Source organism: Podarcis tiliguerta (genome assembly GCF_965153285.1).
Source record: "Podarcis tiliguerta genome assembly, chromosome: 5".
In the NCBI taxonomy this organism is placed as follows: Eukaryota; Metazoa; Chordata; class Lepidosauria; order Squamata; family Lacertidae; genus Podarcis; species Podarcis tiliguerta.
The window spans coordinates 38001379-38016306 of NC_139538.1; the positions used below are offsets into that span (position 1 = coordinate 38001379).

The 14928-nt window shown below is 38.6% G+C and overlaps 1 protein-coding gene across 9 annotated transcripts in view; it reads right to left on the minus strand.

The window, feature by feature from the left end:
* Positions 1-14928, minus strand: part of MAP3K13 (mitogen-activated protein kinase kinase kinase 13) — a 77829-nt gene that overhangs the window by 23226 nt on the left and 39675 nt on the right. For 4 of the 9 annotated variants that reach the window (XM_083443220.1, XM_083443216.1, XM_083443219.1 and 1 more), the window contains 2 exons: positions 5729-5874; positions 4597-4827 (listed from right to left, as the gene is read on the minus strand). The exons of 2 other annotated variants lie outside the window; for them this stretch is intronic. The gene's annotated coding sequence lies outside the window, so the exon portion shown is untranslated. The remainder of the gene's footprint in view (positions 1-4596; positions 4828-5728; positions 5875-14928) is intronic. 3 more of the 9 variants (XM_083443218.1, XM_083443224.1, XM_083443217.1) reach the window with 2 other exon arrangements.

The window sequence follows — 14928 nt, forward strand, 5'->3', positions numbered from 1 at the left end:
CACTATACATTTTATTGCAGTAGCCTAAATGGGATAGCATATTTGTCATACAGCTCACAGAGTATGACAAAAAAACTTATTTCTTTTAAATTTCATAGTTGAGTTGGGGAATGGGGGGAAGAGAGTCAAGTAATTTTTTAGCATGCCCTTAGCTTTAATTTTTTGACAAAAAATGCATGTGAAAGTCACCCATCAAAACCTATTCACCACAAACTACCTCCTAAACAGAACTCTTTCCGAATAGAACACATAGGATATTTTGGGATTTTCCTTTCTGAAAGTGTGGCAGACCTGGTTAAATTAAACCCAGTTTCTGAATATTTCCCAAATGGAGGACTGTGGTTTAATGTGGTTTACTGACAATAATCTTAATTGAGGATCAAACCATTGCTTAAGAGCCTGGCTAGCCAACTGACATCAAACCCATTTGATGCCAGTTCCCTATTTGACAATCGTCCTCCTAGCGCTGTTTCTCCAGAGAGAGACACCCACTAACAGAGGACAGAAGGAAGTTCTTGCCAGTCCCTTTTACACTGCAGCCCTCAGGGCCCCCTGAAAATCTGTTATGAGGGTTGGTGGACTCTCCAGAACAGATTTTCAGGGGGCACTGGGGACTGCAAGAAAGAGGGAGAAATCAGCAACATATTGCTTTTCCCTCCTCCTCCAATAGTCGGCATCTCTCACCAGAACCAAAGCCTTTATAACAGGGCAACAACTGGATACAAGCTTTTGGGTTTCTTTTATTTAGAATTTTGTTATAAATACCATAAATACATGAGATCTGGAATAGAGCTGGACGATGTACTGAAGTTCACATCATGATAACAGTTTCATAATAATTGGTATGGCAATATATCGCGAATCACAGTATGTGTGTGTGTTATGTAAAAAATCATGATATGGGAAGAACTGTGAAGCCGGTCATCTCTTCTGCCCCTGTTGCTCTGTACTATAAAATATCAGTTGTATCAATACTTAAAGGTAAGTAAAATACTTAAAAGTAAGTAAAAATGTATCAGTTTCAGACCCTTAAGTAGTAGAAGTTGCTAGGACATTACCCCATTCACCTCTATATAGTTACATCCTTATTTCAAACATAGTGATATATCGGTATAGCACAATGTTTAGTGGCTAATATATCACAATGTTGAAAACTATGTATCGCCCAGCCCTAATATGGAGATATATATGTACAGCAGACCCTCCAAGTGTCCCTATTTTCCAAGAACATCCCTGATTTAGAGAAGCTGTCCTGGTTTCTGATTTGATCCTGGAATGTCCCACTTTTCCTTAAGCTGTCTCTATTTTCATTGGAGAAATGTTGGAGGGTATGGAGTTATCCGACCCCCAAGCCATCTGAAGGCAATCCTATATAGGGAAGTTTGTAATGTTTAATTCTGTTTCTATAGATATTGAAAGCTGCTCAGAGTGGCTGGTGCAACTCAGTAAGATGTGTGGGGTATAAATAGTAAAATTATCATTATGGAATGGGCCGTCCCTACTTTCATCAGAGAAATGTTGGAGGGTATGGTACTGTAGTCTACCCTACCCCAGGTGGGAATTCCTAGACATGGAGGATACACACACATACAAACACCTATTCTTTGATGCCAAGGCAGAACCATCAAGCAATCATCTTCTCCTCACTACCACACATACCATCATCAAATAACAATCCACACAACAGTATGGAAAATAGATGCCTGCCATAGTAAAATACTGTCTGAAGTCATTCTCCTCCTTCGGAAAGGCATTTATACATGCACTTATTCATCCATTCTCATTGCCTTTAAAAAGGACACTTTTTTCTATCCCAACCCTGATCCCTACCCCTGTAGTGCCAAAACGATCAAGTAGCAGGTGGTGTGAAAGGCCTCTTCCTGAAATCTTGGGAGAGTTGCCTGCCACTCACAGCAGTATACAGTGGTACCTCAGGTTACATACGCTTCAGGTTACAGGTCAGACTCCGCTAACACAGAAATAGTGCTTCAGGTTAAGAACTTTGCTTCAGGATGAGAACAGAAATTGGGCTCCGGCAGCACGGCGGCAGCAGGAGGCCCCATTAGCTAAAGTGGTGCTTCAGGTTAAGAACAGTTTCCGGTTAAGTATGGACCTCCGGAATGAATTTAGTACTTAACCTGAGGTACCACTGTAATATTAGGCTAGATGGGCTTGGTATAAGGCAGCTTCCTATATTCCTATCGTGTGAGAGGGCTCAGGTTTGGACACATCAGCCCTGAACCTGAGCATTCTATACGTTAGGTGCTAGGGGAATTTAACCTCATAATGTGTATTACCCCCCCACCCCAACTCCAGGGAAAGTAAGTATAATCTGATAAAGGCATAAGCAGTCTAATTTCCTTATCTTCCCTCCCTCCCATCAGTCCCCCGCCCACCCATGTGAAACTTATCAGGCTGTTGTTTTTGTTTTCTTTGTTTTGCCTTTTAATTTACAAGCTTATATACTTATAGGGGGCAACTCTACCAAGTACGAACTACAACAACCTTCCTTTTGGAGTGGCACCATTTTGATTCCAAACTGATGGGCACTTGGCCCCCTATTCCCCAAAATTGCTATTAAAATAAATTATAGAATAGTACCCTATTTCCACATGTACAGTTGCTGGATTTTTTGAAGGCAGAAAATTTTATTAATTTATTTTTTACTCTTCTTAAAGCTTTTAGTAACACTCTGAACACCCTTAAGACAAATACTGTTTCTTTGGTCCTTAAAAGTTCCAAAGATGCAACAGAATTTTTGTATTTTGACCGGGACCACAAGCTGAACAACAAAATTAATTTTAATTGATGAAATAAGCCTTACATCTTACAAGTTTATAAACATGGTCAAATATGTCATCAATACCAACTCACTTAAAGCACATCTGCAAAACAATGGAAGAAGAGTTGGAAAAATCCTAGTCATTTGGTCAGCTGTAATTCGAACTTAGCAATTTCTGTATGCCATAATGGGCTGGTGGCTTAAAAAAATTATTCTGACATCTCAGAATTTTAAATGCTTTTTCCAGTTCCGATGATAAACATGAAATTTATCAGAAAAAGAGTAAACACTCTGAAGCTACTTTCTCTGGACTAGTTGAGAATTATTAAAATGAACTTTAATACTTAAGGAATTCTATTTAACTCTGCACATTGGAGGAAACTGACCCTTCCTGTAGCAAGTAGTGCAAAAAAGAGAAAACCCTGACCTCTGCTGACCACAAGAGACAGAAGAGATGCAGTGCTCTTTGTCAATAATCCATTTGAAGAGATTAACAAGATGCCAAGCTTCACTTTTTGGAATTAATTAACATACAAACCACAAATCAAAGCTGCACTAGCCTTATTACAATCTGAAAAGATAGCCACAGATTAAAAAAAACCCTACTATTAAGCAGTTGTTGTAACATTAAATGCCTACAAATAAGCATAAAGGTCCCCCCTATCAATTAAGAATGGATTTAAGTTAATTGTGTAAGAATAGAAATTTGTCATTCAGTTTCCACCACTGTACTTTGAAACATAGAGGAAGTAACAAAGAAGTAAGTAACAAAGACAACCAGGTATCAGGGGGGTGGATGTCCCAGTGAAGAGAAAGGGCATGATGCATTTTTTTCCAAACATGGAAACCAGGGTTGTGGGGTGGTTTTTTGTTTTTGTTTTTTACTTTTCTTGCTTTGTTACTCTCACCTTTTTTTTTTTTTTTGTTACACTCGACTTTTATTCTAGGCAGAACGTCAAAAATAGAGCTTTACATGTATTTGCAATTTCAGCAACAAACTCAGGCAAACACTATGTTGTAATTTAGGATGGGAGCATTAAAAATGAAGTGGAGTCAAACTATTAGGTCCAAGGCATTTGCCTGACATTTGTTTTTGTCACTTCTGGTACTTCTTTTTTTCAGCAATTTCTGAAAGGGCAAGATTCAAGGGTAAGATACATTGCCATTCCGTATGAACTCTCACTGATTTCACTAGCAAGCAGGACAATCATACCTCGGTAAGGATAATCTCAGTAAACAGTAAATCATTGGGACTTTATATCTAATTATTTTTGTATGCTAAAAGAAGCCATTTTCATTTCTATGGAAGGATTTAATCATTAAACTTCTCATTAAGACCTAAATTGTTCCCAAATCCAGTCAAAATATATTGACAAACATGTTAAGTTTTATTAAAAAGCTGCACCACAATTGAAGATTACATTTTCACAAGGACGTGGGAAGAGGGAGAAGCCTCCTGTTTTAAGATCAGTTGCAATTTCCCCCCTTGATATTTGCAATCTCTGCCTTTTCAGACAGCCACAGAAATGCATTCTCTCCCATTTTAAAAAGAGGGAAGGACCATTACACAACCTCCAGAACAACCTCTAGAACAGCAAATGAAACATGTCTATGTTTGCTCTACAAAGAAGTAGATGGGTAGAAACAGAAATATTCTTGGCTTTAATATGGTCTCTTTCAGCATTTTTTCCAGTCCACTCACACCCCAAATGCACCATCCATCTGCTCCTCTGAAATAAATGGCAGGAAGGTAACATCGGTCATTTTGCAAACGCAGCCCCTTGAAGGAAGACAGATTTTGTTAATATACTTACGGTGGTGAGTAATTTCTACAATCCTGCTCCATTTTCATGCGTTATGATGTGGACGGCAGAAAAAACGAAACCCAAACCTGATCTGCAAAATACAGCAAGGAAATTCCACCCACACAATCCTGCAACCCCGCTGCAAAGGAGAACACAGACACTACTGACGTCACAGATTCATGAATGGATGTATACGGGGCTGTTTTAGGTTTCAGAATACAGCCTGCTGTGGTGTGTGCTCTGAAAAAGGAGGGGGGAAGAGGAGAGGAGAGTCAGGTGGGACAGCCAATCAGAAGCAGGCAACAACAGCCTGCCTTTCTTCAGAGGAATCTCATCACAGAGCAGGCAGATGCTACCAATCAAACCCCTGCGACACAGCATCAAAGGGTTATGATACAGACCCTGGCAGCTGGGAGGGGTGTGGGGCAAGTGGGACCGGATGATAATGAAAACAATGCTGATACGTGAGGTGAATATTAGAACAGCATGTAGAAAAGCTGCAGAACAGAAAAGCTCTCTCCCTTCATTATATGATGAGTGCATACAATATCACAGCAAAGCCAGCCATCCGAATTGATCTTGCATGACAAACCTATCAAATATCTGATATCTGCTATAGGAAACTAGTACATTAACCAGAGACCTACATTACCTCAAGCATACACCGTGACACTAAGGGTTGGATCCAGATTTAATCATGCTTAGAGAAGGCCCACTGAAATCAATGGGATTTAAGTTAGCGTAACAAACCTGATTGGTTTCAGGGGGAGCTACTCCAAGCATAACTAAATCTGTATCCAATCCCAAGTTAATAACTAAACATTATACTCATATTTGAGGAGTATATAAAAGGAAAATAATATAGGATTGTATGCATAATAAAGGCAACACAGTAAACAATAAATATAGAGAAACCTAGAAATTTGTTTTGAAAAAGACAGTTCCTCCCAAAGGAGAACAACATTTGAAGTGTTAGGTGCAATTTAAAGAACTGTATGCAATTGGTTGTTATTGAGATTTATATCCCACCTTTCCTCCAGAATTGTAGAGCTATGTTGGACAGACATTTCACAGTTGGTACTACTGTAATTCTCACCTATTAATATTATTTCCATTCTAAATCTAAGGTTCATTCTGGTACCTGATCATTGGTCCAGGCACGGCAACATCCTATGCCCTCTCTTCAAGCTGTGCATTGATTTGCTCTTCAAGGTAGATAAACCAAGCTGACACTCAGTGCAGCTTCAAAGAGCAAGAGTAAGGCATTCCAACCCTGGATTCTTCTATCTGAAAATAGCCAAATAAAACAAGACTAATAAGATTTTTTAAAAGAAAGTATTGGCTTGAATTGCACCAGACTCTGCATATACTTTTCACATGGTCCTCCAAAGAGAACTGAATCCAAGGGATTCCCTAAATACAACAATATAAAATTCAACAAAATATAACTATAATGTTTACATTATATAAGATTCTATATACTGTAAACTAGTAAATGTATTTTAAAAAACCCTGTCCTCATGCAGCTATGTGAAATGTACAAGCTCAGTGTCTCACTGGCTCTATTCAAACATAATTTCAAGCCATAGTTTGGAACCACACAACAAAACTTGGGATCATACACTCCCTCCTCCCTCAAATTCCTTCCTGTACTTCCTAGTCCTGTCAAAAATAGTGTATACATAGTGTGTACAGAAGAAGGAAAGGGCAAGAAAAGGGGGTACACAAGCCTAAGGCTTGCTCATGAAGCACCAAACAATTAGTATTACATCAGAACTGAACCAGTATCTTTATGACTCCCAAACCATCACCATATTTTGAATTAAGAACTTACAGTCCCAGTTTGCATGTGATGCTAAGCCAAACCATGACTTAGTAGGAACATGAAAGTTCCCAGAGAGGAGACTGTGGTGGCTTTGCTGCTTCATGGTTTATCTGGAGCACAAAAAGTATATGCCCAGGTTCTGGCAATATGCTACATGAAATCATTGTTTAGCTCACAGTACTGCCAACAGCAGGGCCAAAGGAGAAGCAAAGCAACCAGAATCTGCCTTTGGGGAGCCTGTGTGCTTGTGCTAACCCATGGTTTAGGTCTACATTACATGTGAACCAAATCATAATCAGATTCTTGAAAATGCAGTGTCAGGTTTCAGCTCTGCCATCACCTCTGGAGACACCCAGGTCAATTTATAGAGAGGTCCATCAGTACACACTAACTTCTTCTTGTATTTTACCAATCTAGGGCATTCTTCAAAACATGACTCCTGCTTTAGCCTCTATCAATGAACTTATCAACTGTCATGACAAAATCAAAACATGTAGGACTCTACAGTGGTACCTTGGGTTACGAACTTAATTCATTCCGGAGGTCCGTTCTTAAGCTGAAACCGTTCTTAACCTGAGGCGCGCTTTCACTAATGGGGCCTCTTGCTGCCACCGCCGTGCGATTTCTGTTCTCATTCTGGGGCAAAGTTTGTAACCCAAGGTACTACTTCCAGGTTAGCGGAGTTTGTGACCCGAAGCGTTTGTAACCCAAAGCATTTGTAACCCAAGGTACCACTGTATTTGACATCAGAGGAATGCTGCAACTCAGGAATGATAAGGTACATTCCAGACCTAGGGCAACCTTCTTTCTAGTGGTTAGGCAATCCTTAATATTTGGGTCTGTAAAATCCCAAGTTTTGACTACAATTTTTTTTAAAAAAAATGTTATCAGACCTTCTCAAAATAGTGTATTTTCCAACAAATACAATATTTCAAAATGAATTCCCTTAAAAGATAGTAAATTGTGCTCAAACAAAAACAGATCCACCCATCCAAATGTTTAACAAATGTATAGGCAATTGAAACTCAATGACATATAGAGAGAGAAACAATTAGGTGACAGGTGAATCAGTTTGCTTTTATTCCAGTTGGAGAGGTGTGTGCTTAACAAGCGCAAGAGTTAAGATATATTAAATTAGGAATAAAGGATTTTATTATTTGAACTAAGGAACTAAAATATAACTGAGATAAGAATATCATATACAAGTATCTTGAACAAAGAAAACTATATTCACAGTGCGGGGGATTTCAGAATGGTTCATTATAAACAGTGCTTTTTTTCTTAAAAAATGTTTAGGGATACTCTCATTTCTCTACTCATATTGAAATACTGCCCCTCAAAAAGGCCAAACCTAGATTCACAAAATGTTTAGGGGTATGTGTACCTCAGCGTCCCCCCCAGAAAAAAGAGAACCGATTATAAATATAAATGTTCATAAATAATATGACTGAAAAGTTCTATAAAACAGATGTCCAACTACTGGGAAGAAAAAATTCAATAGCTTTATAAAACATTTGCTAATTTTTTAAGAGAATAAAAATTTAAAGCTTGTACTGCCAATATTTATTCTTTCTACTATGGTCCCATTGCTAGTTATGGCAGACTGAATTCAGAGTGCATGAGACACTTTTCTCATTCACAGCAGACAATAGGAAAACCCACTCACTCACCTCTTCTGCCCTCTACAGAAGTCATTATGTGTATTTACAGATTACTTTAATGTGCATCATTTGCCAGCAGGAAATGGGTCTCACTCTAGATAAATCTATTGAGTTAAAAACTAAGTATTTTAATTTCAAATACTCACTTTAAACTGCATTGGACTACATAAAACAATGCAAAACTTTTGTTGCAGTGGATCTCTTCAGTATGTAAACTTTGTCCCCATCAAGGCTGACTGGTATAACATTTGTACACATTTACTCTAGCCCAGAAGCCTTGGGGAGTTTCTGTCCAACTCAGCAAGGTGGGAGGGTTTGTTATTTTAACTGCTGGTTGATAAGGGCTTATCTCTACGTACTCAAAAGGTTGAATTCAACACACTTAAGAGATAGATCAAAGAACACAAGGTAAGCCCAGGAATTTTACTTCCTTATGTGAAAGCTTTCCGCTCTTTTCTCTGCTCAGGGCTTGTACTGCAGTAGTTAGGCTCCACCATGCTACCCACACAATTCATAGCCATAGTTTGCTTGGGTTTGGACAGGCGCATGGAGGGAGTCAGGTGCAAGCAAGTCCCACCCATTATATACCACCGGGTGAAGATGCCATCACACTCTGGTTCCCAAACTGGTCCTAGGCAATGTATTGATACACCACCCAGGCCTAGTATAGAGTCTAGTTAGCAACCAATGACACATTCCTTAAGGAAACGAAGATTACACTCTGGATTTTGCTTGAATCCAGTGTACAGAATGCACACACACACCTGCCTCGCAACTCTTTCCTCCTTACAAATCATTTTACGGGTTTCTTAAAATGGTCTAGACAAACATAAGTGAAGAGAGAACTATTGCTCATGGTAGTTTTCATGTTCAAGTGGCAATATACTTTGCAGTACGCTGGTGACACACAACAGACAAAAGCCATTATCATCATGACCTGTGTGTGCACTTCTAAAGGCATCTGGCCAGCCACTGGTGGAAACATAATGCTGGACTTTGGTCTTCACCAGCAAGTAAACTCTTAATCTGAAAATCTGTTGATAAGCATTTCTAAGTATATTTAAATTTGTCTGTCCAACTAGAAATGTTCCCCATGTAGGTTAACAGCCCAATTACAGGCATGTTTACTCAGAATCCCACTGAATAGTATCAAGTGTCATAGGACACAAGTTAATATGAGAGAGGGAAGCAAATTTTAAAAGGAGCGGGCAGTCTCATCACAACACCTAACTCAAGGGTAGGGAAGCTTTGGCCATCATCCCAAACCAAGCAAGTATGCTGGTTCACAGGGAGAAAACTGAAAGTAGGTCACTCCTCCCTCACTTTTGAGAGCTAAGCCATGGTTTGGTGAGTTACATTCGATCCTGGGCTTGTGAGTTACATTCGAACTTGGGCTTGTGATTTGCCTTGCTCCCAACAAACCAAGTGCTGTAACCAAGGCATGTTCTTGATGTACCACTCCTTGTCTGTTTGGGTGGGGCAAATTACAATCCCAGGTTTGGACATAAAACAAAGCCAAACCATGACTTAGCTCCTGAGTGACAGAGGTGTGGACAAGCTGCACGTTTCTGTCTGTGAATGCTTGCTTGTTTTATGGTAGGTCATAGTTTGCTTGGGTTTGGACAGGGCACTAAGCTGTGGTTAAAAACAGAAGCAAAAGTCACCCCAGAGTAGTAGAGGAAAAGGTGAAGATGGCATGTCACGTAATACTAAGGTTTAGCAGTTCAAACACAGCCAATAATATTAATGTTGCCAATACAAACTGGGACCCTGTGTCCAGCAATTGAAAATGTTACTATGTGTAGTTTCCCCACCACCACCACCACCACAGATCTACAGTTTGAGAAGTGAATTTGCCAAGATTCTCCCTTCTAGCCAATTATTTGAGGCATAGTTGGCCTTTCGTTTTCAAAATCTAGTAACCTTAATTGTGACTGTCACAGCCTAAGTAACTCTGCGTTTTGATCTGTGCTTCATTTTGCAACTTTCCTTATTTATATATAAATCCCTGTTTATATAACCTCTTTATATAACTATGAACTAGAGCACACTGTGGCAGCTAGAGCTACAGTTGCCTAAAGGTAATATGTAATTCTTGCTTCTATTGCAGCTATTCAAGGCACAGAAGCTCTATGCCATATGGAACCTGGCAATCCTACTAGAAAACTAGACTATGGATGAATTTCAGCTATAATTCCAACTTCTTTCTAAATTGGAGCCTGAAGCAACATACACTGGAATCACGCTAGAAAAGGCCTACAAGAAAAAGGTGGAAGACCATTGGAGAGGTTAGAAACTTATCCCCAAAAAGTTATTGTGCATATTGTACAATAGTATATTAGCTTTCTAAAAATTTCCTGTCACTGAAGTTTCAGCCCAGTTTATTGCTGGGGAAGAAGCTTGAAAAAACCCCACATATAGTGATACTCTTGACAGCTGTAATGCTTCTTGACTTAACTGGGGCAAAGGAAATTGTGAAAAGCCAGTTCTATATTAACAATCCTGGGTGCTGAGAAATCCTCCTTGCAGAATAAACTACTTTAACATCCCTTTCAAATGCATGCTTTGTCATAATTTTTGCAGAACACAGTTCTGTTCAGTAACACAAACATGTATAGTACAAACAGCAGCTATAAACTGAAGCTTACATTTTAAATTACCATTTACAGTTGCTTTACAGCTCTGGTTCGCATGTATAATAGGGACTAGACACATTCGATGAATACTGGCCATATCTGGAGAATTGTCCATAGTTTCATATACTACTTATGATTTATGATGCATGGCCAAACCTCATGACCACATACACCTCCTTTGCCTGTCCTCCCCTTGCACACCAACTTCAGCACAGAGATTCTAATTTACATTAAGTCAGAGTTCCCCAGTAAATCCAAACTGGAGTACTCTGGCTTAATCTTGGTAAACTAATCAAGACAGGAACCAACAGGAAAATGGTTGAAATCTTAAGCCTTCTTTTAGTCAACTCAGCTAAAGGCTCAGCATTCAAATATGTCAAATTCTGAGCCATTTCAATAAAAATGTGGCAACAGTATCCATTAAAATGTACACCTTAACCCTAAACATCTTTATCAGGAAGGATTGCAGGTGAAAAGCTGTCAAGCTATAGTTTTACTAGAAGCAAGTTAGTGCATATAGTAATAGTAGTGGTTTAAACTTTAACCTGAAATGCACTTCATATTATGTTCTGGATGCCCATTATATTTTGAAAGCATCTTGACTTACAGTTTTCCAACAGCAAGGGTACTTGTCAATTCACGTTTAGCAGAATATTTTCTATTAATCCAAACAACTGTCCCTCACATTCCTCATTACATTTTGGCTATAGAAACCCTAGCTATTGTAACTAGAACCAACCACTAAGTGAAGATGAAGATTCCCCTTTTCCCTATAAGAGTTTTTATTATTAAATATACCACATACGGGGGGGGGGGGGGGAAGCCTTACAAAATGTTAACTCTATGTTGTGGAGCTAGACAATGGCCTGATTTACACATAACAAAAAGTCATAATTTTGTTAGTCTATGCTTTATTTGAACAATGTCTTGTTTGAACATGTGAACCTAGCCCAGCAGACTAAGCATGGTTCTTTTCTACCAACAAACCATTATGTGAACCCATGGTTTATTTTTGGCATATGAACCAGGGCCTGTTTTAACTATAGTTTGTTTGGACACTCAACCCCAAAGGCTAACTATGCTTCAAATGTGTGAGACAAGAGCAACTAGAAAACAAAGAAAGAAAGCTTTGTAAAAGCAGCCCATAACATGCTTGTTAAGATGATTTACATGGCTTAGCGATAAATGTGAACACAACCATAAAGGTATTTCAATGCTGTAACATTTTGACCAATTTTCTGTGAGTTATATATCACTCGCCCTATCATGTCTAATATGCATTAGTTCTTATGTGTACAGGCAGCAACCAATTTGTGTGGGGGTTACATTCCACGTTGGCAGGGCCTGCATGGGGTCACCCTACCCCTTTTTGTGATGTTTTGGGGTCACTTCTGGGTTCGAATCAATGCACACATGTGTAGTTGCTCACTTACGTGGCACGCCTAAAATGGTCACTGCCTGCCAGACCTTTCCCCAAAACTTACTCTGTTCAAATACAGCATTCAACTTACAATGTCTTTTGAAACTACTAGCTAGTTCAGAACAGATCGTTTTATGCTTTACTTTAATAATATGGATGTAACCAAGCAAAATCATTCTTAAATATTTTCATAGCTTTAAAGTTAACATTAAAGGTATGATTCTGCCAAAGTTAAGTACTTTAACTCCACATATAATGGGACTTGAAAATCCTTAGGATGATTTACACCCTCATGATGTACACAGATTACATAATTTCAGAATTTCCCAGTACATTTTATATAGCTAATTGAGAAGAATAGAACTATATCTGCCTACAAAGTGCATAGATTGATTCACTGTTAGTATATGTCTCTGTTGTCCAACATTCTCAGATTATTTGATAGAATAACCCTGTTAGATGTTTGAGACTTGACTTGTGCAAGCCTTATCACAATTATAAAATAAACTATGAAATGAATATTCAGAAAATTGAACCATATATAGTTGTTAGAAGGTTTAATTTGGATGGCATATTAGGAGCATTTCCCCCAAACAACAAAAATTAAGATATGATTATTATTGATAAATTCATAATATAGGAAGAGAGCAGGTTGCAAACATGGGGCTGGGTATTCCTATTGTTAGAAACTTTCAGTATTTTTAGATCCAGTCATTTTGTTGTGTAAAAATTAGGAACGGGAAGCTGGTTCAGAAAAATAATAATAACTCAGTGGAAGAGAGCACAAGGAAGAACAATAAAATGCTGTCCCAAATGTATTAGTTAGATTAAAAGCTAGAGATAAAAAGAAATACATATAAATAACAATGAACTATCAATGAAGTAAAAATTAAATTTCAATAAAGCAATTTTCTTTCTGTACTGAGGGAACATAAACTATTGAATCTAATGCTAGCGTGTTAAATAAAATATTTTATCAAATGTATTCATTATTAATTATTGTTATCAACTCAAATTTTACCGACACTTCATCACACAGGGCTGATCTTAACACCCAAGAGGGTCTGTAGATAATGAGACAGTCTTTCAGATATTCAAATATTGAAAATGTCAAACAGATCACACATACATTTTTTCCATCTTTAGTGGAGATTTCAATATATTCAATGCTATTGGATATAGGTGATAAGACTATAATTCTAATGATGAGCATTAAACTGAATCTTGATATGATAACTTTAATAGTGAATCATTTGGAAGGAGTCTATTAACGGACAACTGAGTTACAACAAAATCTTGTAGCAGCTGTACAGCCTGTTCTTCCCTGGCACTAAAAATCTGGATCAGCATCAACAATGATGGATTGGATGATGACGGTTCTGAACAGAAATGGATAAAGTACATTGAAGGAATGGACCAGCAGTGCCAGGGAATTCAGTGGAGAAATTGACAGTTTATTTCTTATTGGAATTTTCACTACATTTTTTAAGACAAGAGAGATTTTCTTGTAAAAACATGATGAAAATTAGAAAAAAATAAAATATTGCTAGAGCACAAAGGTATCAAAGAGAGACCAGAAAATATATCTTTAACTTTCATTGGGGAAAAACAGAAAGGACTGTAAAATCAATACTATGTATCAGTGGTTTTATTTCAGGACCTGAAATTTAATGCAAAATATGGTTCCCTATGATTCTTAGAAAAATGTTAAAAACTAATGTCTAGTTGTCGTACTTTTGGAATGTAAGAGTGCTGCCTAACTCTGAAACTTAAATGGGATTAGTCAAATATGTGAAAGTTAGAGAGTCCTTTCGGCTGTATAAGCAATCCAACACCAATCTCTCCCTTCATTCCTTTCCTTCTTTGACCTTTGCCTACCTGATCTTGCGAAAATTATTTGGAAGTCCAATTTGGAAGCAGATTTATGAAAAATATATGAAGACTCATCACATCTACAGTTAATTCCTGCAGATCATGGAGCTTTTCCAGCCATGCTCTGAAACATATTTTTTCTTTTTTTAACTGAACATCTGTTGTTGTTTAGTCGTTTAGTCGTGCCTGACTCCTCGTGGCCGCATGGACCAGAGCACGCCAGACACTCCTGTCTTCCACTGCCTCCCGTAGTATGGTCAGACTCATGTTTGTAGCTTCGAGAACACTGTCCAACCATCTCGTCCTCTGTCATCCCCTTCTCCTTGTGCCCTCCATTTTTCCCAACATCAGGGTCTTTTCCAGGGAGTCTTCTCTTCTCATGAGGTGGCCAAAGTATTGGAGCCTCAGCTTCACGATCTGTCCTTCCAGGGAGCATTCAGGCCTGATTTCCTTCAGAATGGATACATTTGATCTTCTTGCAGTCCATGGGACTCTCAAGAGTCTCCTCCAGCACCATAATTCAAAAGCATCAATTCTTCAGCGATCAGCCTTATTTATGGTCCAGCTCTCACTTCCATACATCACTATTGGGAAAACCATGGCTTTAAATATACGGACCTTTGTGGGCAGTCATGTCTCTGCTTTTGAAGATGCTGTCTAGGTTTGCCATCACTTTTCTCCCAAGGAGCAGTCGTCTTTTAATTTCGTGACTGCTGTCACCATCTGCAGTGATCATGGAGCTCAAGAAAGTAAAATCTCTCACTGCCTCCATTTCTTCCCCTTCTATTTGCCAGGAGGTGATGGGCCCAGTGGCCATGATCTTCGTTGTTTTTTTTGATGTTGAGCATCAGACCATATTTTGCGCTCTCCTCTTTCACCCTCATTAAAAGGTTCTTTAATTCCTCCTCACTTTCTGCCATCAAGGTT